Consider the following 26,328-nt stretch of genomic DNA (forward strand, 5'->3'; position numbering starts at 1 on the left):
CCTATGTGAACTTCTGATTTAAAAAAAAAAATAAAATGGTGAAAGCTTCTGCAACATCTGTATTGCCTTTCTCACATATCAGATAAAAATTAAAGCAGCCTGAATGGTTTGTAAGGTGAACTGTTTTCCTTTAGAGGCAAAAAAGTCAGATTTGGGGTGCAGATGACTTTTTTTTTTTTTTTCCCTTGTGCTGTAGTTTTACTCTGTCACCATGTGCATGCACAATTTACCCACAAATCCTTAATAAAATAATTGCAAACAACATTTTTCTCTGATTTTATTTTATTTTTTTCCTTCTCTACCAGTTCCTTTCTAACCTGGTCAAGAATAAAGATACAATCCAGGCAAAGAGATCGAGAGCGGAAAACGATTTTGTTTTGAAATAAGAATTTGTTGATAAAAGTGAGAGTTGAGCTACGGACACTGCAAAGGACTTTGGTTAGGTTGAACTTCCTCTTTGATAGATTCCCATTCATAGGCCAAAGCCGTATTTTTTTTTTTTTGTGGCAGTCTAGGCATCCAGACAGCCATTTTTTTTGGCATCTGTCACTGTCACCGAGGGCACGCCTGTCTCTCCCTGTGTTTGCTCTCAGCCTAATGAAATGCAAAAGGGATAAGTTCTCAAGAGAGAAAATCATCAGGTTGCCGCACCTTTTCTAGGTGGCAGCCTTTGTTGAATGTCCTGTTGTAACATAGTGACATAGTGATGACGGCAGAAAAAGATCAATGGTCCATCCAGTCTGCCCAGCAAGTTTCTTATGGTAGTAACTGCTGCTCCGTGCAGGTTACCCCCAAGCCTTATGTTAAGGGTAGTACCTGCCGCTCCGTGCAGGTTGCCCCCAAGCCTTATGTTAAGGGTACCAATATTTACAATCAAAACCAAGCAACTGTCAAACCCGTAACAAAATTACTGTGCTAGCAATATTTTTACAGGGTGAGCAGCCTTCTTGATAATTCAAACAATGCTGCTGTAACCACTGTGCCCAAACAACAAGAAAAGAACATCCCTTTTTAAGCTGGAAGATCCTTCCGAACGTATACCTCTATTCATCTCCTATTGTAGAAGAATAACCAAGGAAAACAATGCACCGGTAAGTGTTCATTCTGGCTTCTCTCTTTACCATGGAAACCCTTTCTTCTGACCCTTCTCGATTGGAAACATTTCCGTTGGATAAGAATGGAGGTTAAATCATTTTTGCTTTAGTGCCTGGATGAAGTTCCTAACAGCTTGCCCATGATGCATTGTTTTCTCTTGCATCTTTTTTCTTTCTGATATGCTCTTCTCCCCCCCCTCGTAATGTGGACTTGGCATTTAATATGCCATTTGGATATTTCTTCAAGGGTTTTTTTTTCTTATTTATTTTTGGTCTATTTCTGCATTAATTCATATTATATGCCTTGAATGCTAATAAAAATTAAATTAAAAAAAATCTACTCTCCTTTCCTTTCTCCTCGGCTTGTGAAATACTCAAGAATAGAAAGAGCAGAGGTAGATGCAGGAGTAACCTACAGAAATATTGCTTCACAGAAAGAGTGGTGGGTGGTCTCACAGCAGAGGCAGTGGAGGCAAAAACAGTAACAGAATTCAAGAAAGTTTGGGATATGCACAGAGGATTCTCAGTTGAAAGGAAGCAAGGGTAAATAAATATAAGAAATTGCCATACTGGGTCAGACTTGAGGGTCCATCAAGCCCAGCATCCTGTTTCCAGTAGTGGCCAATCCAGGTTACAAATACCTGGCAAGTACCCAAACGGTAAACAAATCTCATGCTACTAATGCCAGTAATAAGCAGTGGCTATTCCCTAAGTCTGCTTGATTAATAACAGGTTTATGGACTTCTCCGGGAACTGTCCAAACCTTTTTTTAAACCCAGCTACACTAACTGCCTTAACCATATCCTCCTGGCAATGGATTCCAGAGCCTAATTGTGCGTTGTATGAAAGAATTTTCTCAGATTTGTTTTAAATGTGCTACTTGCAAACTTCATGGAGTGCCCCCTAATCCTTTTATTAGCAGTCAGAGATCAGCAGGATCTGTTGGATTACAACAGGAAGGGAAAATGGCAGGGCTGGTAGAAGCACTAGGAGTACTAGGGGGCTCCTAGAGCACCATAGTTTTGGAGTGGCAGCAGCAGGACTGGATTGGGCTGGCACGCATTGGGGCCCTGGAGGTGGGAGCATTTGAATGTGCTCCTTGCCACCACTTCTACCTCCCTCATTTTGTTGCTCACTCCCATGGTGCCGGAGGCTTCTTTCAGTGCTGCTGCGACCCAGTTTGTGGCAGTGATGAAACCACTGGCTGCACTCCCAGGAGCTCATGTGTGGTGGCGGGAAGTGGCATAAACTCCCCCAGCCTTTGTCTCAGTATACTCCAGGTCCTGGGGCTGGAGAGGAGAGAGGGAGAGGAGTGCTGGGGTGAGGGCGAGACACGCACGCCTAAAGTTTCATCTAGGGTATCTAATGCCCTTTTATTGGCCCTGAAACAGGACAGACTTCATGGTTTTTGCCATCTTCAGATGCTGTCATATTGTCCATTAAGCAAGATTTAACTTCCTGATGCTAGAGATATAATATTCCTGGATGGAATAAATGACAGTTTATGGAGCAATTGGTTCAGGAACCAACGAGAGAGGGAGCTATTTTAGATCTAATTCTCAGTGGAGCACAGGATTTGGTGAGAGAGGTGACAGTGGGGGAAAGTAAGAAAATCCACAGCTTTAGCACTAAACTTTCAAAAGGGAAGCTTTGAGAAAATGAGAAAAATAGTTTTAAAAAAGCCCCCAAAAAACTGAAAGGTGCACCTAAAAAGATTGAGTGTTCAACAGACGTGGACATTGTTAAAAAAAAAAAAAACCATCTTAAAAGTGTAGTCCAAATGTATTCCAAGCATTAAGAAAGGTGGAAGGAAGGCCAAACGATTGCCGGCATGGTTAAAAAGTGAGGTGAAAGAGGCTATTTTATCCAAAAGATCTTCATTCAAAAATTGGAAAAAGGATCCATCAGAAGAAAATAAGATAAAGCATAGGCATTGGAAAGTTAAATGTAAGACGTTAATAAGACAGGCTAAGAGAGAATTTGAAAAGAAGTTGACCGTAGAGGCAAAAACTCATAATAAAAACTTAAAAAAAATATATCCGAAGTAGAAAGCCTGCGAGGGAATCGGTAGGCCCATTAGAGCAGTGGTTCTCAACCTTTTTTTGGCCAGGACACACCTGACAGATGGTTCTCACATGCGTGACACACAGAACATGTGACCGTCAAGGGGCTAAATGTAAACATGCACTCTGCATCCACAGGAACCCCCTTGACCCCCAACAATGGATGCAGAGCAGAACGAGGGCATTATCTGTACAACTCACCATACAAAAAAAGATGTTCTGGTGACATCTCAGTAAAAGCAAAACAAACTCCCTCTACTACCAGGCACAACAGCCCTCCTTATGAAAAGAGCACTAATGCATGTCCTATTAAGAAAGCACAACAAATAAGATTGATACAAATTCCTCCATGCTAGTAAAATACCTCACCTCGGGCACACACCCAGAATTGACCTTCAACAAATACAGAAAGACTGCAAATTATAAATATGGAGACAGAAACTGATATGGAAACCCAAGGAAGCCACTCTGCATGCAGTGCAAACCTGGAGAAATGGAAAGAGAAATGTAGAACCTAACAGTCCCAGGATCTGCAATAATGCATAGAAACTAATCTGCCCAAGTTACACCTGCATTATGGAACACACTCAAACAGTAACAATCCTATCTATGAAAGGCAACACTACAAATATTAAACCAGGCCCTAAACACTAATACACCTCCTATTAGGAAAACAGAACAAGCCAAGCTGCTGTAGGTCCTGACAAATAATTGTAAAGCTATACTAATAAATGTTACAAAACAGCTGATGAACAGAATATAATCGGTATATAAATAATAAAATAAATAACATCCAACAATTAAAAACTCATAAAAATTATTAAAAATTGTCAAATACCAATAAAATATTTCAAAACAACAAACATCACATAAAATTCAATAATTAAAATGGCAGTAAATCAAGAAAAATAAACTTAAAATGCCTTTACTTACCCTCTCCAGCAACTCTCCTACTCCTTTCCCTTGAAGGCCAAAAGGACACACCAGACAGCAGCAGTGGCTGTTGATGCTCTGTCCTCATGGTCCTCTTCCTTAGGGCCCACAACCAGTCACACACACACCAGTCACCTCCCTGACCAGTCTGTGTCTCTCTCACACACACACACACACACACACACACACCAGTCACTTCCCTGACCAGTCTGTCTATCTCTCACACACACTGTGGGCTATAGGATTTTTTTTTTAGGGGGAGGGGATTATGTTGCATTTATTTAGCCTGGAAAATGCATCCTCTTCTCTTTAGCATTTCTGGAACTGTTTCTTGGTGCCAGCAGCTTTGGTCACCTTTAGGATATTGAAACAAACTGTTTTGCTCAGGGGAAGCATTCCCCAACTGTGATGATATCGCTAATTTGGACATCTCTGAAAAAGGGGGAAAAGTGCACACACATGTTCTTGTGGTTGTACTTGTGGATATAAGGCAGGTAGTCTCTGCGGATGACGACAGTCCTCTGCATCTTCATCTTGGTCACTACACCCGAAAGAATGCGGTCTCAGATGGACACGTTACTGGTGAATGGGCATTTCTTAACAATGTAGGTGCCATCGATTGTCTCGTGGGGGGTCTTGTAGCCCAAGCCAATGTTCTTGTAGGAATGTGTCAGCTTCTCCTTGCCGCTCTCGCCCAGCAATACTTGCTTCTTGTTCTGGAAGATGGTGGGCTGCTTCTGGTAGGCCCTTTACATCTGCGCACAGAGAGAGAGAAAAAGAGAAGCACGCTTTAGCAACCCACCCGAGCAGCACGAAGAACAGGGGCGAAGGACCGGGAGGCTTGGCCCAGAGAGTCCACACTCAAGCACCTCAACTGTATGCCCCCTTCTTCCTGCCCCATTGGCCAATCAGAGGCTTCTTTCCTTCTTCCTACTTCCACTGTCAGGAAGAAGGGAGGAGGCTTCCAATTGGCCAGTAGGTCCAGGAAGAATGGAGGAGGCTTTTCATTGGCCCATGGGGCAGGTAAAAGGGAGGAGGGAAGCACAACTGTGGCAGTGGGACACCGGAAGCTGCGACACACTGGTTAAGAATCACTGTGTTAGATGATAGAGGGGTTAAAAGGCACTTAAGAAAGATAAGGTCATCTGGGAAAGACTAAACAAATTATTTGCTTCTGTGTTTACTGAAGAAGATGTTGGCGAGATACCTGTTCCGGAGAAGGTTTTCAAGGGCAAAGATTCAGATGAACTGAACCAAATCACAGTGATCCTGGAAGATGTAGTAGGCAAGATCGACAAACTGAAGAGTAGTAAATCACCTGGACCGGATGGTATACACCACAGGTTCTGAAATAACTCAAAAATGAAATTTCAGACCTGTTGCAATTAATCTGTAAACTATCATTAAAATCATCCATTGTACCTAAGACTGGAAGGTGAACAATGTAACCCCAATATTTAAAAAGGGCTCCAGGGGCGATCTGGGAAACTATAGACCAGTGAGCCTGACTTCAGTGCCAGGAAAAATCATGGAAACTGTTATAAAGAATAAAATCACAGAACATTTATTTAGACATGGTTTAATGGGACACAGCCAGTATGGATTTACCCAAGGGCAGTCTTGTCTCACAAATCTCCTACATTTTTTTGAAGGGGTGAATAAACATGTGGACAAAGATGAACCAGTAGATGTGATGTATTTGGATTTTCAGAAGGTGTTCGACAAAGTCCTTTATGAGAGGTTTCCAAGAAAACTAAAAAGTAATGGGATAGGAGGCGATGTCCTTTTGTGGATTACAAACCAGTTAAAAGGCAGGAAACAGAGAGTAGGATTAAATGGTCTGTTTTCAGAGTGGAAAAAGGTAAACAGAGTGCCTCGGATATCTGTACTTGGACCGGTGCTTTTTAAAATATTTATAAATGATCTGAAAAGGGGTACGCCGAGGGAGGTAATCAGATTTGCGGATGACACAATTATGCAAAGTAATTAAAACTCAAGTGGATTGTGATAAACTGCAGGAGGACCTTGTGAGGCTGGAAGATTGGGCTTTCAAATGGCAGATGAAATTTAATGTGGACAAGTGCAAGGTGTTGCATAGAGGGAAAAATAACCCTTGCTATAGTTACACAATGTTAGACTCCATATTAAGAATTACCACCCAGGAAAGAGATCTAGGCATAATAGTGGATAATACATTGAAATTGTTGGCGCAGTGTGCTGTAGCGGTCAAAAAAGCAAACAATGTTAGGATTTATTAGGAAGAGAATGGATGTCATAATGGGGCAGATTTTTAAAAAATACGTGAGCGCGTACTTTTGTTTGCGCTCCAGGCGCAAACAAAAGTACGCTGGACTTTAGTAGATACGCGCGGAGCCGCGCGTATCTACTAAAAACCTGGATCGGCGCGCGCAAGGCTATCGATTTTGTATAGCCGGCGCGTGCCGAGCCGCGCAGCTTACCCCCGTTCCCTCCAAGGCCGCTCCGAAATCGGAGCGGCCTTGGAGGGAATCCTCTAACGCCCTCCCCTCACCTTCCCCTCCCTTCCTCTACCTAACCCACCCGCCCGGCCCTGTCTACACCCCCCCCTTACCTTTCTCCGGGGATTTACGCCTCCCAGAGGGAGGCGTAAATCCCCGCGCGTCAGCGGGCCTCCTGCACGCCGGGCCGCGACCTGGGGGCGGGTACGGAGGGCGCGGCCACGCCCCCGTACCCGCCCCCACAACGCTGCCGACATGCCCCGAAAACGCCGCGACGACCGGGACCGCCCCCTGACACGCCCCCGACACGCCCCCCTCGGAGAACCCCGGGACTTACGCGAGTCCCGGGGCTCTGCGCGCACCGGTAGGCCTATGTAAAATAAGCGCACCGGCGCGCAGGGCCCTGCTCGCGTAAATCCGGGCGGATTTACGCGAGCAGGGCTCTTAAAATCCGCCCCAATGTGTCTGTGTTGCTCCATGGTGAGACTGCACCTTTAACTGTGTACAATTTTGGTTGCTGCATCTCAAAAAAGATAAAGTTGCACTGGAGAAAGTACAAAGAAGATTGACCAAAATGAAGATAAGGATGTATTGGCTCCCCTATGAGGAAAGGCTAAAGACGTTCTGTTATTTATTCTCTCAAACAATAAAAGAACTAGGGAGCACGCCATGAAATTAGCAAGTAGCTCATTTAAAACTCATCGGAGAAAATTATTTTTCACTGAATGCAAAATTAAGCTCTGGAATTCATTGTCAGAGGATGTGGTTAGTGCAGTTAGTGTACTGGGTTTAAAAATGGTTTGGATAAGTTCCTGGAGGAGAAGTCCATAAACTGCTATTAATTAATAAGGAATAGTAGCTTGGGATCTATTTAATGTGTGGGTACTTGACAAATACTTGTGACTTGGATTGGCCACTGTTGAAAACAGGATGTTGGGCTTGATGGACCCTTAGTCTGACCCAGTTTGGCATGTTCTTATGCACCTTGATTTGTCAGCGATTCTTCCTATAGGCATGCAACATGAGAAAATCCCAAATTGTTACAAGAACTGCTGCCACCAGACAAGGACCTCTTCACACTAAATAGTCAATTTTTCACTTAACCTGCCATGATAGCTCCAGCATTGTGAAAGTGCTTGGAATACAATGTGCTACACAACATTGCAATGTAGATTGCTTTAAAGACAATATTGACTTAGTAATTAGAATTAATTGTTTCTCAGTCTAATAACGATTTTTCCTCCTACTTGCACCTGTAATTGGTATGCCTGTGTTGTGCTTTACTGAAAGAATCACTATAGGGCTCGATCCTACATCATTCCTGAGCTGGAGAGATTCAGCCTGTGGCATTTTTCTTATGCTACAAAAAAAGAAGAATTGGGTGGGTTTAGGAGGCTATTTCTCTCCGTCCTGCAGAGATTTACTCCCAAAACATATGGGACACCAAGTGCATCCACAACTCTTCCCGACTGCTGTGGTAATAAATATAAATAAAGAAAAAGGTGCTGCCCAAAAATCTTTAGAGCTTCCATTCGGTTTGGCAGGTTCCCTCAGATCAAATAACATTTGCTTGGGAAGGAGCAGTTGGTCAGTGATGCAGAATTATTGCACTGAGCTTCTCCTGCCAATCTGGATTTCTGTTTATAGCCAGTGCTCAGTTAGGAGTATTGTTGCTGGTTCTGGAGTGCTCACCTTAACCTTAAGATGAAATTTGGGATTTACTTCTTGGACCAAGTCGGCCATCTTTTCAAGGATGGATGTTAGGTTTCCTCTGCTGCTCGCCCAGGTGCTACAGCGTGTGCCTGGACATCCTGAGAGCCCTGGCGCACTTAGGGCATCCTCTCTGCTGCCAGAATGGAAGTGTAGCCTGGCGGTAAGAGCAGCAGGGAAGCCAGCATTGAAATCCTACTGATTGACTTTGGGCAACTCACCCACCATTGCCTCAGAGAAAACCTAGGGGCTTTCTCCCATTCTGTGTCGAGGGGAAAATGCTTAGTAAATGACCCCCTTAGACTGTAAGCCTTCTAGGGGCAGGGAAACACCTACTGTACTTGAATGTAATGTGCCTTAAGTTACCCATTATAAGGTGTGAACTAATTCTAAATAAATAATTAAGAACAGAAGCTTGGCCATACATATTATGGGTGGATATTGGGCGCCCAGAAATTTATTTTTCACAAATTTATTTTTTTTAATTTACATGATTCCACTTTCTGTGGTCCCTCCTGCTTAGTATCACAACAATACTAGTAGAAGGAATCACAGAAAGCAAGAATTTTGTTTTTTACAATCAGCCCTTGAGTGTGGTAGACCTTTATGCCAGCGTTGCAAGGGCGCATTGGCCATGCGGGAAGTTTTTGGCATCACAGGGATTAGCGCTATTACCTACGCGCTGTATTGGGCGCACTAATCCCCGTTTTGAATCGGGGGGGGTTATGAACGTGCATCCAAAACACACGTCCAATCACACGTTGAGCCGTGTGCTGGCTGCAGCGCATGGAATTGCATCGGCCTTTGAGTTTTAATTATTGGATATTATTTGACGTGTCTGCTACTTTGAAATATTTTTTTGGTGTTTGGGAAATTTTTAAAAATTTGTATATGAGTTTTTAATTATTACATGTTATTCTATTCATCAGATGTTCTGAAGTATTTATTCTTCTTCTTAGTATGGTTTTCCTATTAAGATTGCTTTATATTTCTTGATTTTATTGCTGGATGTTTAAGTGGAGGAGTAGCCTAGTGATTAGAGCATGTGTAGTCCATCAAGCTAGGTTGAGAGAACATTGCCCAAATCTCATCTTGGAGTGAGTTTCCTCACTCCGAAGGCCAGCAAATCTTCACAAGAGAGCACTGTTCTGTTCGTAGGTGTCACGTAGAATGTCAAAGTGGCCCTTAACCCCCTACACTCTTACCTAAACCCCACCTCGAGTTACTAGGTGGGCCTACCATAGGGATACAAATACCTACCTATGGGCCATGACATTATGGCCAGGCTTTCTTTCTCTCTCTCTCTCCCCCCCCCCCCCCCCCCAAGGCTCTGGACTCGTCAATTCACCTGAAATAGGACTTACAGGAGACATCGCAAATGGCAATTAAACCTTGCCGCACGGTCACGGCAGCTATCGCACAGCCTAACGCAATCCAAAGAGGTGTAGTTAAAATTGGCATTACAGCTGTGCAATAGCTCTTCGCAGACAGGCTAACCCAGCCCACTCTCCGCCCCTAACTCCTCCTATTTTCTGAATTTGCATCGCACCATACGATATGGTGCAATCGCATGCGTTAAACATGTTTTCGCATGCGTTAACAGGCTTTTCGCATGCAATAAGCCCTTAACGCATGCGAAAATGGCTTATCGCATTTTGATAAATGACCCCCTTAGATTGTAAGCCCTGTGGGGATAGGGAAATACCTGAAGGTAATCTGCTTTGATGTACACTTTGAAGTGCTGAAAAGTAGAACATAAAAATCTAAATAAATAAATGAGGACTGGTAATCATGCCTGGGAGCTTCCAAGTTCTGCTCACCCTGACTTTTTTGTAGATTATCAGGGGGGGGGGGGGGGAGAGGGGGAATGTTGGTGGTGCGGCAGCACAGCATACTCTCTCTTTCCACTCCCAAAAATGACATTCATTCTTCTTTTCTTAACTGTTTCATTTTCTTTAATGTAAGTTACATGCTTACAAATATAATACCATTCCAAACATGAAGAAATGACCAATTAAACATGTCTTTACACATTGCTGGCAAACAGAAGCAAGACAGACCGGTCGCCTTAGCTTGAAGATAGTTATTAGCACATATATTGAAACAGAGAGCCCTGGGCACTGTTTAAATATATGTGCTAAGGCGACCGGTCTGTCTTGCTTCTGTTTGCCTTCTGGCTTCGACAGGCCGTCTTCCGGTCTGCTTTGTGGGACCATCCCTTCTTCGGATTATTTACATACTACGGGTCCATTGTGCCAGAGGATGAGGTGGTGGCTGCACCTTTACCGGTTACGTCTTGTGTTATTGCTGTTGCTGCCAAAGGCCTGGTCCTAGTGGCAATGTAAGTTGACTGTTTAACCTGGTGTCAGTCTTAAACATGTTCACGTGCACGTAATCGGAGAGCCCAAGCTAGATTTGAAAGGCAGTGCGACTCTGTATTCCGTTTTATTTTTCCTGATCGGGGAGAATACTCTTTTCTATGTCAGCGTTGCTATGTGGTACCACTAAAAGATGCTTGAGAACCTTTTATAACTGAGGGAAACGATCAGTTCCTAGTGAAAGCACGTTTCTGCTGAGAAATTTCAAACCATAGCTTGGTGCCGTGTCTCCAGTTTGGATTCCCTGCATTTCTATGTCCTGCGGTGTTTGGTACTTGTTGAATTCTTCCAGTAGCAGGTCTGAGTTTTCAGCAGCTATCACTGCTGGGAAAGAAGCCATTGAAGTTTCTAAACACTTAAAAGCTTATTTCCATGCTTATAGGGATATCAAGAATCTGATCTGCTTCTTTGAATATGGGGTCATGAATTGGCATCGTCTGCCAACAATAACACCACACCCAAACTCATCACATCTGTGTAAAACGTATTTACATCTGGCGGTGTCAGTGTGGATGACTTTAATGTACTGCTTGAACAGACTCTGGTATTCTAAGTAGCTTGAAATATTCTCTACCTCCACGTCAAACACTGTAGACTCAGCAGTAACGTTGGGTTTTATGAACCTGCTAAGCAGTTTCTTAAAGAATTCTGTGAAAGCTGGAATCACTTTTTGCAGAATGCTCTGTCCTTGCCGCGAGAATGAGCTCAGTTGCACAAAGACAGGTAAGGTGGAATTTGTAAACGATAAATATGGCTCTGTCTTTGGATCACAGAGCATCTCCCGTGTTCTCTGCAACTCTGGGTCTTTTCTTTGCTCTTGAGACTGTGATTATGATTTGAGAACCGGCAGCTGATCCAAAACCCTGCTTACTGCCGTCTCCAGAGACAGCCAACGAGTAGCCACGCGTTTCAAAATTTGTTTTCAGTTTTACAGAATTCACAAGAATCCTTTAGTTGTGCCATCCTTTTCGAAAAATAATTAAAAATAAACAGACATGGGCTTCCGGTTATGGAAATAAGTCCCTCCCAGCCTTCAAGCACTCCTGCATGCAGCAGTACATTGGGGCCGATGCAATAAAGTTGCTGTGAACAGTCAGCGCCCACTCTATTAACGCGCCCCAGGCGCTGCCAAGGGGGGTGCCATGCAATATTTACATTAGGGGGTCGTGTTAGCAAGGAGGCGCTAGGGTCACTTGCGTGACTCTAGCGCTTCCTTGCTAACGTGAACCCAATCGGTTTTCATGATTCAGCGGACTGCCATCACGAAAATCAACACCAATAAACTCGGCATCATTTTTCGTGACAGCCATCCACCGGTTAGGAAAAACGACGTCGATAAACTTGGCATAGGTTTTCATGACTTGGCCGTCCGCCAGTAAGGAAAACCGATGCCGAGTTTATCGGCATTGGTTTTCTTTACCGGCGGATGGCAGTCACGAAAATTGACGCCGGGTTTATCGGTCTTTGGGAGCAGGGAAAGAGTGGAGATGTTAGTATGTGTGGATGGGGGGTGTGAATGGGTTTGAGTGGGGTTTGGTTTGGGTAAGGTGGATAGAACATTGTGGGTTTTGTTGCAGATGCGCCATAGTTTGGAAGCCACAATCTTGGATGGGCTAGAAGACTCTGGAGGCCTAGGCTGGGGGGTCTTTGGAGCATAGGGGTACCTCTGTCATGCTGTGTAAAGGGCAGCTGGGATAGGTTTTGATATTTCAGTGGTCATGGCGAAGGTTAAAATAACAACGAATGTAGATGGGATCCACTTGCTGGTAAAGCGCACAAAATTGCTTAATATGTTTAAAAGGTTAAATTCTGAAATTGTGTTTTTACAGGAAGCACACCTGACAGACAAGAAGCACAAGAAATTAAAGCGTGAATGGGTGGGGCAATGCATATTTTCTTCGTATTCTAAATAGAAAGAGAGGGGTCGCAATTCTTATACACAAACAGGTTCCCTTTTATGACAAACACCAGATCCAAGGTGCAGAAGGCAGATTTATTATGGCGTGGGTATCTTACACCAACAAAAGATCATCTTCTGTAATCTCTATGTGCCAAATGTTTATGCATATGATTTTTATTTGGACTTGGTAGCCAAATTGTTAAACTTTCCAGAGTACAAGCGTGTGATAGGGGGAGATTTTAATATTGTTGGATATCGGAAAAATGATTGTAGATCTGCTAAGGTTCCCAATCGAGGGGATGGGATTGCTGGACATTTGGAGGATCCTCCACCCATGAGAACAGGATTATACCTTTTATTCCAATCCCCACACATCCTACTCTAGATTGAATTATCTCTTCGTGTGGGAAGGGTTGTTTTCTAGAGTGAGTGAAGACACAATAGGCTAAGTATCTCTATCTGATCACACGCCAGTCTCAGTGTTTTGCAGCATTCCCGTTCGCTTGGCAGATCAATCCAGACCTTTACTTGGATGAATCCTTTCATGGGTATCTAAAAAATAGATGGGAAGAATATGGATGGACTAACTCTCTGATCCTGAGATCTCGGCATCTTTGTTGTGAGAGGCAGACAAGACTGTAATGTGGGGCCTTATAATTGCATACGTGGCTCAAATGAACAGAATTTGTAATGCTGATATTTTAAATCTGACTAAAAGTTTGAAGTCTGCTCAATCGCAACATAAGGTTGACCTATCAGAGTCATCCAAAAATAAAGTAGATCAAGTTCATGCTGCTTTGATTCACCTCCTACATCAAAGGGCGGTGAGGTCCCTTCAATTTATTTTTTTTATTAATTTTTCCATCAAAGTTACAAAGCCCATTAAACTTTGCACAGTAAACAAGAAAAAGAAAACCATTGTGGATGTACAAAGACAAAATAAGAAATATAAACTTAATAAACAAAAGAAACAAAGGGGGAGGAGATCTTGAAATGAGGAACAGAAAAAAAAAAAGAAAATAGCATAACATGTTTTCATACTCATCCTATTACAAATTAAATGATCTAGATATTAGGACTCACATTAGGGGAAGAGGAGGGGAGCATTCTCTTTCTATAAATATATCTCAGTTGTTCAGGAGCAAAAAAAAATATAACAATCAGTGTTACCATTGTAAATGTGTTGTTAAGTTTATCTCAACTGAAAGGATGCTCCCAAAGACAGAGTTTCTTAATGTAAAGCCAAAAACCCCTTTCTCCACTCCTGTACTGCCCTAGAAAATGAACCCCCATGTTCTGAAGATAACTACGCATTACCAAACCTAAATCTTGTTCATAAACAAACGAAACCAGCAATGTCGCCTTTTCAATAATAGCAGCAGCAAAGGATTCCAGGAAATCGGTTACATTTCCCAAATCAAGTGGAGGTTGTGTCTCATTAATTCTGGAACATTGAAACGGAAGAAAACAGATTTTATTAAAGGAAGGAATATTCTCTGGAGAAATGTGTACTATTTCAATCAAATACTTCCGTAATGTAACTCTTGGCTGTTCTCCGATAACCCTAGGAATGTTCAATAATCGTTAAGTTCAAATGCCTTAAATGATTTTCAATAGATTCTGCTTTCCTAGTTAAACGGAAAGTTCCTTCAATTTTTTCAGCAGTTATACTCTTGCTAAATCTGGTGTGCATTAGAGGACTTTGAGGTTGTATATTGGGTATCAGGGATAGTAAGTGGGGATATAAGCACTCACTCAGACATTACAGAAAGGTTTTAAGAACTTTATAGCGATGTCTAAAAACAAAAGGAAGTAAATGGTGAGGCCCAAGAAATCTTTTTAAAAGAATTTTCATGGCCCAAACTTTCTTAGGGGTGGGAGGAGAAACTAAATGCAACAGTGCACGAAGGGGAGATTTGTTTCTGTAATCCAGAGCCTTAAACTTGGAAAAGTGACGGGGGTTGATGACCTGGTGACAAATTATACAAAATCTTAAAATTCCCAGTGCTGTCAGTGCTAACCAAGTTTTAAAAGCTTGAAACTCCAGGCACTTTATCCCATAGTATGAATCAGTTGATGATTGTAGTCTTACCCAAGAAGGGCAAGGACCCTTTGGAGGTGGGTTCGTATCGTCCCATCTCATTGATTAATATAGACATGAAGATCATGACTGCAGTATTGGCAAATAGAATAAGTACAATTCTCCCTCAACTGATACATGCAGATCAAACAGGGTTCATGAAGGGATGTCATGGAGTAAAGCATGTGCAACGACTAATCGTAGCACTTCATCAAAAGACTAGCCCAGAAGCGCTTATTCTTAGCCTCGACGCGGAAAAAGCATTTGATTCTCTGATGTGGGACTTTCTTTTGGGCGCCTACACAGTACTGGTTCTCGGGAAGAATGTTGGGATGGTTGAAAACAATGTATAGTAACCCTAGAGCCTGCATCATCATAAACGGCTCTTTATCGGAACCCTTTGATCTATAGTGTGGAGTGCATCAAGAGTGCTCACTTCCCCCCTCATTTATTTATTTATTTTAATGATAGCACCTTTAGCGGTAAAACTCAGATTAGATACAGTGTTTAAAGGTCTGACAACTGGTAAGCACCAAATGAAAATTGCTATGTTTGCTGATGATATTTTGTTGTTTGTAGACCAGCCTAGACAAAGTATACCCAAAACTATAGAACTACTCTCGCCATTTCAAACAGATAACGGGGCTAAAAATTAATTTTATGAAGGCAATGGCTCTGGTATTTGTTCCACATTTTGCTGAAACGTGGCTGGGCCCTTTCCCTCTTACGTGGGTGCAGGGTAAACTTAAATACTTGGGTGTATGGGTTCCTTGTAATTTAAATTCCCTATAAGAATTAAACATCAGAGAGGAAATTACAGGTGTGGGCATGGCAGCCGCTCCCTGTAGCTTTACTGGACAGGTATGCACTCCTGAAGATGGTTATCATTCCTAAAATTTTATATAAGTTACAAATTCTCCCCTGCTGGCTTACCCACCGAGACCTTAACCTGTTAAAGTCGGCATTTCTAACCTTTATAAGGAAGGGTAAAAATGTGTGTAATAAATCAGCAAGCTAAACTTGTGTGTAATAAATCAGCAGAAGGTATTGATTTACCAGATTTGAGATACTATAATGTGGCTTGCCAGTTGTGTTTTATTGGGGAGTGGATTTCTGGCAAATACGCATCCTGTGAGGTGGGTTTAATTGACAATATGCTGTTGACTTGGTCTCCACTGTATCTGGGAACTGCATAAAATAGCATCTATAATGTTCTAATGCATCCTTGCATGTGTGCATGGCGTTGGCTAAGGAAACACTGGGACTTACAGCCAAATAGCTCCCTTTTACTCCTACTGGTTGACAATAAAAACTTTATTTACGGGACAGAATACGTTTCTACTTTTCAAGACTGGGCAAACTTGGGAATAAAGCATATTATGGATTTATATGAAGAGGATAAACCGACTGGACTTTCTTTTAATGAGATCTGCTGTACTTATCAAGTCCCTATTAAGCAATTTTTTGCCTTTCTCCAAGCAAGACGTTATCTGAGTTCTTTCACATGGGAGGTCCATATTTTTAAGTTGGTGCTCTCCTTTACGCATGAACTTCAGGACCTATCATCCATGTATTGGCATAAGTTGTGTAAAAAGCATCTGCAAGATCAGCACCTCCCTTCTCTCAGTGCTTAATGGAGCGCAGCCTTGGAAGAGGAGATTTCCGATGTTTCTATGTCACAGTATTTCGAAAGGCTCTATTCGGGCGTTATTGAGGGAAATTCAATTTAAATTGTTTCATCATGCTTATACAGATGATGTTGGCAGTGTCCCCCACGTGTGTAAAATATCAAGCAGCCACTGGCTCTTTAATACAACGTATTCTGCACTGCAAAACGTTAGATGTTTTCTGGGACAGAGTGTTGACATCTATTTGGCAATGTTCTGGTTTAATGATTCCAAAAACTGGTTTAAGGTGCTCTTACTCAGAGACATCGGAGGATCTGCCAAAAAAATAAGGAAACAGAAAAGTTTGTACCATTGGCCTTGCTGCTGGCCTGTAAATGTATTTTAAAACTTTGGACAGATGAAGCAGTGCCAACATTGGACACCTGGCATCAAAAAATGGTTCAGGTGATGCAGATGGAATGGCTGGATACGAAGGCGAACAAGCATAAGGCTGCTGAAAGAGCTACCTAGGAGACCTTTGCTGAACATCAGCCCTCGGACCTTCGGAGTGGCTTGCTATCTATGGGTTATTCCACCAAGTGAGTGGTGTTGTGGTGAAAGTTTAATTAGCATACTTATGTCGGATATATCAATTCTCCCTGACTGTAAGGGGGTTTCCTGGCTTCTAATATAGCAAGGAGAAGGAGGGGAGGTTCTAGGGAGAGGAGGAAGTATGTGAAGTGAGAGCCTGAGTGGGGTGCGAGTGTCGGAGGGGTGGGTGAGAGGAAAATAAGTGGAAGAGGGATTGCAGGCTCTATGTAAAAGTCGGCAATGGGAGCCGAGGTATTTACTGTGATGAAAAGGCTGGGCAGTGATGTGGTTTATCCGTTAGCTTCTTTTTGTGTCCAATGTTCATGCATTTTCTTTGTACATGAATATGAGGTACTATTCATGTATGACTACCTCTTTCAATAAAATACATTTTGGGGGAAAAAAAAATACACAACACACCTGCCAATGCGGATAACCCTCTTTCAAGAGCGCAGGTTAGTTCAGGTGCCCAAAACACCTGTTCAGAAGTCGGTTTCATCAGACCATTTATCCTTCCTACGTTCACCCTGGCATTCTCCATGGATAATCCAACAGAATTCTTGCACGAGATTAAATATTCCCTTTGCAGTAGAGTCGTCATTGCAAGCCAGCAATGTGAGCCTGCCCAAGCCAACTCCTCCCGATGATGAGTTAAGAAATCGAACTAATAAAAGATGCCGTTTTCTCCATATACTTCATTGCTTCCATCTCTCTCTACAAGGTCAAGCATAGCATTGATACAGGGCAGTTGATAATTATAGCTGTGGTCTTGCGATGACCACACACATATTGCTTGGCAATGCTACAAAGGCTGATCATCCTGTTAAACAGCAGGCCTTCGTGATCTGCTGCTGCTGATGGCAGGTTGTGTTTAGTTTAAAACAGTAAAAAGTGTCTCTGCCTCAGCTGTTTTCTGAGGAAGATCACGTTTTTAAACTTGCAAAATTTAATCAGGTCTGTGATTTGTCATCCAGCACAGTCCCTCTCTGCTTCTGTGATGCAGTGACTGTTAACAATCACCAAGCCCCTTGTGCTTAATTGAAATCTCTCTGCAGCAAACAGAAGAAAATATAAAGTCGCTTCCCTCGTGTGAGCTTTGGAGAAGGGGGACATTCAGCAGAATAGCTATCCTTGTGAGAGCAGCTGCATTTTCTTTTTGACATCTTGTCAGAATTGTAATTAACCAGGGTCCCTGAAAGCCTGAACTGCAAGCTGCGCAGAATGCCTCGCTGGAATAGTTTCTGTGCTGGATGGTGCTGTGAAATGACACAGCCACCGCTTTACAAAATACTGTGCTAACCAGAGGCTGGAAATGTGCAGAGAGTGCATGTACCCCAGACGTGACTGCATGGACTCCTGTATTTCCTACCCCCCACCCCCTCACTACAGACACTCTCTCTTATCCTCTCCCCCTTCCTGATGCAAACCTTCTCTTTTCTTCCTCCTCCTCCTCACACCACGGCTCTCTCTCTCTTCCCCCTGCCAGCTCAGACCTTCTTTCTTCTCCCCCCTCTCACTGAGGACCTTCTCACTTCCCACTGCTGCTGCTGCTGATCTTGTCCTTCTCTCTTCCACCGCTGCAAACATTCTCTCCTTCCCCCTGCTTCTGCAGACCTTCTCCCTTCTTCCTCCTACTTGAATCCTAGTCCTTTCCTCCCTCCCAACATGTCAAGGATCCCCAGTGCTCTCCCTCCCTAACCCCTGCTTGATCCCCAGATCTTCAGTCCCCTGCTTGTCTCTACCCCCCCCCCCCCAATTCGGCTATGCACGCCATCCGCTGGTGCCTCAGCGCCACCAAACGCTTTGATCCAGGGCCCCTCCTCTATGGCTACCATGTGCGCCCCTTCTCCCAAGAAAAGCCTTAATACAATCCAGCGCCCCATCCCCCAGGACCACCATCACCATCATCAGCAAGATAATCACTTTTTATCTCATCAATCATCATTAAATTACGAGTGCCTGATGACTCCCCCCTGCCTAGCCAGCCTTGGTCTTCTGGAGAACATAATGGCTGGTGCTGGATCCAGGTGAGACTGAAGGCAAGGCTGGTACTAAGGGCTGGAGTGTGGTATAGGCTGGGAGCTGGAACAAGGACTGAGATCAAGGGCAAGCTTGGACCAAACAAGGGCTGGACAGGACAAGGACTAGACAGAACAGGCAACAATAAACAGGAAGGTCCAAAAGAGCATAAGGCCCTGACACGACGCAGTCACTCCCTGTTGGCATCATGGCTGTGCGGCGTGTGAATCAGCTGGGCAATGCTCCTCCCCTCACGCTGACGACTTCCCGAGGGGCCCTGCGCCAGCGCGGGAAAATTAGTATTTAACCTGGCGTTTCGGCACCAGCAATGCCTCGGCTGCAGGCTTGCTTGTGCTGGTGCTTTTGTTGATGATTCTGCATTTTCCTCGAGACCTGGACTGTTTTTTTGGATTTCCCTGTCTGCTGCCTGCCTCTGACCTGGACTGCCCATTGGATTCTGTTTCCCTGCCGCCTGCCTCTGACCCGGACTACGTATCGGACTCTGTGTCTTGGTCACCTTGGCCGAACCATGGTGCGGACCTAACTCAGGCAAGGCTGTTATACTATCACTTGGGTCCACGAATCGTAACATTGGCTAGGCGAACCTAGAGAGCCAAAGGCTGCAAGTTAGGGCAGGAAAGCCCAAGAGAAAGACAGGTAGGGCTGGAAGGGCCCATAGCAATGCAGGTAGGCCTGGAATGCCACAGAGCAAGGCAGGAGATCAAGGTAGGCCGCAAGACAAGGATGGCCCGGTCTAGGAGTTAATGTGGCTCGATGAAGAGGCGCATAGAGAATGGACAAGCTGGGTTAAGTAGAGCTGAAACTGCCTGCATCAAGTGATCAGTAAGACTGGCTAGGGCAGCTATGAGTGAGGTTCACTGATGACCTCTGCTGGCGGGGAGGCTGCATAGCAGGCTGAACCATAACAAGAGTCTGACTTGTTGCGGTTTCCACTTTAGTTTTTGTTTGCACATTTCTATTTTATGGTCTCTTTATTCTGTATTTGGTGAGGGTCTGTCTGTGTTCTGTGTATGAGACTGAGGTGAGATATTCTGTTAGCATGTAGTTTCTGTGTAGGGATGTATAGCAGCTTGGCTTGTTCTGTTTTCCAAAAAGGAGATGTATTGATGTTTTAGGGCCTGAGGAATATTTGCAAGTGTTGCTTTTTTATAGGTAGGGTTGCTACTGTTTGTTTTGTTTTGTGGGTCCTGAGAGTAAACAGGGCTTGCCAGGCATCCACAGATTTCTGAAGCAGAGAACAGGAAAGATTCTAAGCTGAGGAAAACGGTTTTTTTTCTGGCCTAGTAGAGGGAGGACACCCTGCCAACTAAAAGAGTAACTCTTAGTCAGGGAAAGCTGCAGTGAAAGAAGTTTATGAGAGCGATGCTGCCCCGAAGGCCTTGGGGTCAGAGTGGAGAATGAGTAGGATTCCTCCTGCTCAGAGAAGAGTGAGAGAATTTTGCATCTGTTTCATGGTTGTGGGACTGCATCCTGTTATTCAACTTAAGAGTACTACTATTGTTTCTTACTGTCTTATCATCTGGATTTGGATTTACAAAAAACATTCAATTTCTTTTGGAACTAATTAACGGTGTGGACTTTGGACTTTGTTGCATAGTAAGTCTTCCCTTGGGCGTCCCAGAGACAGTCTGGTCCCCACTTGGCGATCCCTGCTGGACTTTTGCTGTTCCCGGGGCTGCGGCAGTGTGACTCACCACCTCTGCAGCCTCCGAAGGTGACCCCCGAGGAAAAGGGGGGGGGGGGGCTACATTAGGTTTCCAGCGCAGTCGGCTTCAAGTGGATCTCACGCAGCCATCGCAGAGACAGGATCCGGGCGCCGGAGCCACAGTCCGTGACTCCCTCTGGAACCCCGTGACATGCACCCTGAATCTGGCCACGCTGGTTGAGGCCCTCGTCGCCACTTTTGTGATGACCGGGATGCCCTCCTCCTGCCTCAGGCTGTGCAAGCTGCTTCTGCGGTATCCCCAGCCTCGAGGAGACGCAGGCTCGTGAATTAAACCCAGCCCTCCCGCAAGGCCCTGCTAAGCACTGCCACTGAAGAGATGCCGTAATCAGGTGGTTAAAAGAGACTATGGCGGTCGCAGGAAGCACAGGACCTATCTTGCGCTAGCTGGCCGGAATTGTTTCTTTCCTAGTTCATATTTTTATGTATGAAATTCTTGAAGTTCTATGACCGATCAGCAGAAGCCAAATTAAATGAACAGAATCCAATGGCGTATGAAGACTCTGCCATAGAATTTAGCAAGGGAAGTTTGATCCCCTCCCCCGCCCTTCCCATGCCGCAAACTAGAATAAGGTGGGAACGTCTTGCTCTTCCCATACAGACACAAACGTCCAGCCACATTTTATTGGCTCCTGTTGATTGTTGCTATTCTTACATTCGGAAACCGGACGCCAGCAAAATTGAGCATCCGGTTTTCAAGCCGCGGGCCGACTTCAAATTTTTTTTTTTTTTTTTTACTTTTTGTAACTTTTGGGACCTCTGACTTAATATTGCCATGATATTAAGTCGGCGGGTGCACAGAAAAGCAGTAAAAACTGTGCACTTTCCTGGTGCCCGGAGAAATTAGCGCCTACCTTTGGGTAGGCGCTAATTTCTGAAAGTAAAATGTGCGGCTTGGCTGCACATTTTCCTTTCTGAATCGCAACGGAATACCTAATAGGGCCATCAACATGCATTTGCATGTTGCGGGTGCTATTAGGTTCGGGGGGGTTGGACGCGCATTTTTGACCCCTTACTGAATAAGGGGTAACATTAGCGCGTCAAAAACACGCATCCAATCGAGAGTTAACAGTGCGCTCCACCGGAGCGCACTGTACTGTATCAGCCTGTATGTGAGCAAAGGGCTTAAAGGCGTGTAAGCCCTTCTTCTGGACAGTCCGAGAAGTGCATGGACCATGCTTGGTTGTTGGGCTAAGTCCTCACAAAGCCTCACAACCCTGGGATTTTCATTTTCCGAATTGGGGGTGGGGGGTGGGGGCTGTGGGAGTGGGAATGATAGATGTCCAGGGTCCAAAGAACAGGAATGGCTCTTGCCGTGAGTGCTGTCTCACTAGAAGTAAGTTGTGGTTGGATGTTGTTCCAGAATTTAAACTTTACTGCAGTTCTTCCAAGGTAATGAACTAGCGCCAGACACACTTGAATCGGGTTATATCCATATCCCAAAGTTATTCTCAGCTACGAATATGTTCCTCAAACTAGGGTTCTGATCAGGGCGTGGAAGGGGAGAACGCCCATCTCCTCGGGGTCCCCGCTCCCTACAAATACCCGAGGTGCAGATGCACTCCAGCGTCACCCACGCCAAAACAGTCTCCCTCCTTCCCAGGATGAAGACTCTGGTGGGGTCTCCAGATGAAAATCCTCTGCGCCCTCAGCTCTCCTGTCCATTTTCTTGGGCGGGAAGGATGACAGAATGTCCTCCCAAACAAAAAAAAATAGAAAAAACCCTCAAAATAAGTCTTCATATCAGACTACTTGCTTACATAAATAGTTCAGAGCCACCACTGTCCATCCACTAGGTGTGAAATGGATTCAGCAGGGGGCCTTCCCATCCCTGAGCCAGGACGAGAGACAGCTAAACTCAAGAAGAGAAAAATCCAAATGTGCCTTAAACCAGTTTCAAAATCTTAGAGACGACCTTTTCCAGCAGGATAAAGAATGGTATGAACTGCCCCCCTTCTTACCCCTAGACAACTAGGGTCACAAGACCCAGCCCACCAGCAATAGGGAAACCACTCCAGCACCTTCTCAATCTGACCAACAAATGCCACCCCAGAGTCCCTCCCTGCAGACGGGAGCTCACCATTCCAGCAGCCCCACTGGGGGGGGTGTGTGTGTGGGGGGGGGGTGTTAGCAAATGGTACGCTCCTCTCCTACTCCTAACCCCATGTCTCAGGCTAGGGGATTGCTATATACAATTGAACCAAAGCTCACAGACCTTGTATTAACTGCAAGAACTAACATTTTTTTTTTTTTTTTTACTAACAAATGGTCCGTAACATCATTTGCTAACTTCAGAGCTAACACCGGTAAATTTAAAACATAAACATCCGATTTTCAATTTCAGCCCATCCTCACAGAGTTCTATCAGCTGTTATTATACTGCACATGACTGCATTTCCGAAGCATCGCACCAATGTCACCAAGCTGAAGAAAATGAATATGTCACATGCCTCCCGGGACTACTGCACTCAGCTGAGAAATCTATTTTAAAACAATTTCTTATTCAAATGACGGCTTACAGCAGTTTATGTGGAAACACAGAGGTTTAAAAATAAAATCAGACTTCAAGAGGATGAATGGGCAATTTGGCTGAGCTATGGAATCACTGAGATTGCATCACTAACGCACTTTTGTATTTGTTAGTTTACTGTCATAAATGCTCCTGGTTCTCCTTTTAATTTTTGATCTGACCCAGCAATTTCCACACAGCTTAATCGGAACCAGGACCTTATGGCTAGGTGCTGTCAGCCTTCGTTCACAAGTACAGGTTTTGGGGTTTGGTTTTTTTTTTCAATTTTTAATCATCTACCCCCACTTCTGTCTTGATCAGCTATTTCAGTGGTGGCCCTCAGCCGAGGGCCCCACAGGCCGCAGCTCCATTTGGAACCTTCTTCGTGTGCATTCTGTCTGACTTTGACTTTGAAATGCCATACTGGGTCAGGCCGAAGATCCCTCAAGCCATCCTGTCTCTAGTGGTGGCCAATCCAAGCTTGTCTAGCTACTGGCTAGTTTTACTTTTCTTTCTGAACTAAACTTTGAACAGATTGGCTGTGACAGAAGCACTGAAAGCTTTTATCCTGAGTGTTGAGTATTTCTTATTATGCGAGTTTTCAAGTGAAAGTGGTTTGTTTTGAAAAAGTAAGAGGCTCAAAATGATTTTATAGAGGGACCTAGAGAACCTTAGTTCTTGGGCTGCACTTGGGACAGTATAACCATACACAAATGGGTAATGTAAAGCAGAAAACCAGCCATCAAAATCCACCACTCTCATTTATTTTGGTGTGGGATGTATTTGCATTGCACACAGGATGTATGAGAGAAAACTTGCTTCAGTCACAATAAAATGCTGTAGCAGCTTTAACCACAAACGTAGCATGTCATGATATTGATGGTTACTTCCAGGTTATTTAGGTAGAACTGGGCCCCATGCCACAGAAACTAGACCTCACAGTCTTAAAAGGAATACTCTGGGCGCCCCATGACCATTGCTAACAACTTTATTAACACAGAGGTCCATATTCAGTCACTGTCTGGATAGCAAATCACTGTTCAGATAACAAAATAAGTTGGATAGACTTATCTGGCTAACTTTGGAGGTATATTCAATACTGCAGCCGCACTACTGAATATAGCTGGCTATCTTAAGTTAGCTGGCTATTTCATGTTGCGCACCCTGTCTGCGCACGGCCCGCGCACAGGCCTGCTCACCTCGCTAGCTCCTCTGCAGGGCACGGGTTGGCCTCCCCAGCGGCAGCTGTGAGCTCCTCTAGGCCTCGGCGTCCCGCAGCAGCGGTTGCCAGGCCTTCCAATGCACACCAGGCCTCACGCCGGAGTTCGGTGTCTCCAGTGGCATTGGCCACACCCCTACACACGCGCACGCGGACCGCCCTGCCTCTTGTAAGGCCAGGGGCGGGTCCTAGCTCCGCGGCGCGCCCTGATTGATGGAACGATATAAGGAAGTCCTTGCCTGCACTTCCTTGCCTTGGCAATCGGGTCGGCACTGTATTGTCTTCTAGTTTGCCTCTGCGTTCACAGTCTTGTTCCAGGCTTGTTCCAGTCGTGTTCCAGCATCCCACTGTTCCTGCCTTATCCAGCTTCCCTCTGTTCCTGCGTCTGGCTGTCCATCTTCCCAGGTACTAACCTCGGCCTGTTCCTCAACTTTCCTGTCTGCTGCCTGCATCCTGACCTCTGCCTGCCTTGTGACCTCGTCTGACCTCCGGAACCTGACCTCTGCCTTGTTGACTACTCCTCAGACTGACCCTCGGATTCTGACCTCGGCTGCCATTGACCACGTCTCCTGATTCTGGCTCTGTCCCTTGCCTTGTCATCGCCTACGCTATTCTGGCCTTCCTTGCTCCTCCAGACCAACAGCATGAAGTCCGACCTCGCTCCCTTGCTGTTCGTGGGCACGCCTCTCTATTGCCTCTCCGGGAGACCCTGCGAGGCCCACCTAAGTCCAAGCGGCCCAGGTCCCTACAGGCTCCACCCAGGGGGACCTCGGGCTTCCAGTGGTGAAGCTCATCCTAGTCTCTTTCTCCTCCTGTGCTCCGCGCCCTGGCGGCAGGAGCTTTCTGGTCCTTACCAGGGAGCTGTTCTCCACTGCTCCAGGATAAGGGTCCACCTCCAAGCACAACATTTCATTTGATTACGGAACCGTAGGTGCATATCATCGGCTGGTTGAATTAGTCGTTCAGTCACACCAGTCATTTCAACTCTGCCTTGATCTTTGGCAGTAGTGGTATTGGGATACGTCAGAAGGTTGCTGTACTGTAAGATTCTGTTCCTTGTTTTAAGAGCATTTTGACTGGTTCTCCCTTTTAAGAGTCCTATCTTACCAAAAAGACTTATTGTTTTCACACAGCGCACTGCCACTCTTGCTGAATAGTTTTGCCTGCTGAATTCACCACCACTAGTTGGAAAGAATATTTCCAGGGTTCCTCAGATGAAGTGACATTGTGTGGGTACCACACACCCCCTGGGCTCATCAGAGTTATGTTAACTGGCTTCATATGAATATAAGCAATGCCATGCTGGGTTAGACCAAGGATCCATCGAGCCCTGCATCCTATCTGACAGTGGCCAAGGTGGATGTTTTGGAAGTACTCAGTCGATCCTAAAGAGAAGATCCATTTTTTATTGCCACTTCCAGGAATAAGCAATGGCTTTCCCCATGTCTATCTGGCTAATAATGGTTTATGAATTTTTCCTCCAGCAAGTTGTCCAACCTCCTTTTAAGAACTCATCTATTTGCCTTGAAATCGTCCTCTGCCAACAAATTTGACAGCTTAATTGTGCACTGAGTGAAAAAATACTTTCTCCAATTTGTTTTAAATCTGCTGCCCCTTCAAGGGCGATTTCATATGCAGTCATTCATAAGCAATAGCAGTAATGATAGCAGCGTATGCTCCAGAATCCAATTTAAATTTCACTGCCCTGGAGTATCTCCAATTTGTAGTCTTGTACCATCCTGGCTCCTGATCTGACACTAATGTCTTCATAGTGAGCTTGTCATTGGCTATTCCTTGTATTAAACAGCCTAGAAACCAAGGTCCCTCGCTTTGCTGTGTGACCTCTTCTTGCACTTGCTAAGTATAATACACGGTTAATGCTGATGATTTCCATTCTGTCGTCCAAGCTTTAATTTTACCAAGGTTGAACAGTGATCCATCTAAATGGCTAGCCAGGGATATTCAGCGCCATATATTCCTAAATTCTAGGTGCACATCTCGATG

At 44.6% G+C, this 26,328-nt stretch overlaps 1 pseudogene; it reads right to left on the bottom strand.

Annotated features, from left to right (window-relative positions):
- Positions 1–4,399: 4,399 nt before the first annotated feature.
- On the bottom strand, positions 4,400–4,845 carry LOC115089279 (annotated as a pseudogene).
- Between the last annotated feature and the right edge of the window lie 21,483 nt (positions 4,846–26,328).

This window comes from Rhinatrema bivittatum, chromosome 4 (genome assembly GCF_901001135.1).
Source record: "Rhinatrema bivittatum chromosome 4, aRhiBiv1.1, whole genome shotgun sequence".
NCBI classification, from domain to species: Eukaryota; Metazoa; Chordata; class Amphibia; order Gymnophiona; family Rhinatrematidae; genus Rhinatrema; species Rhinatrema bivittatum.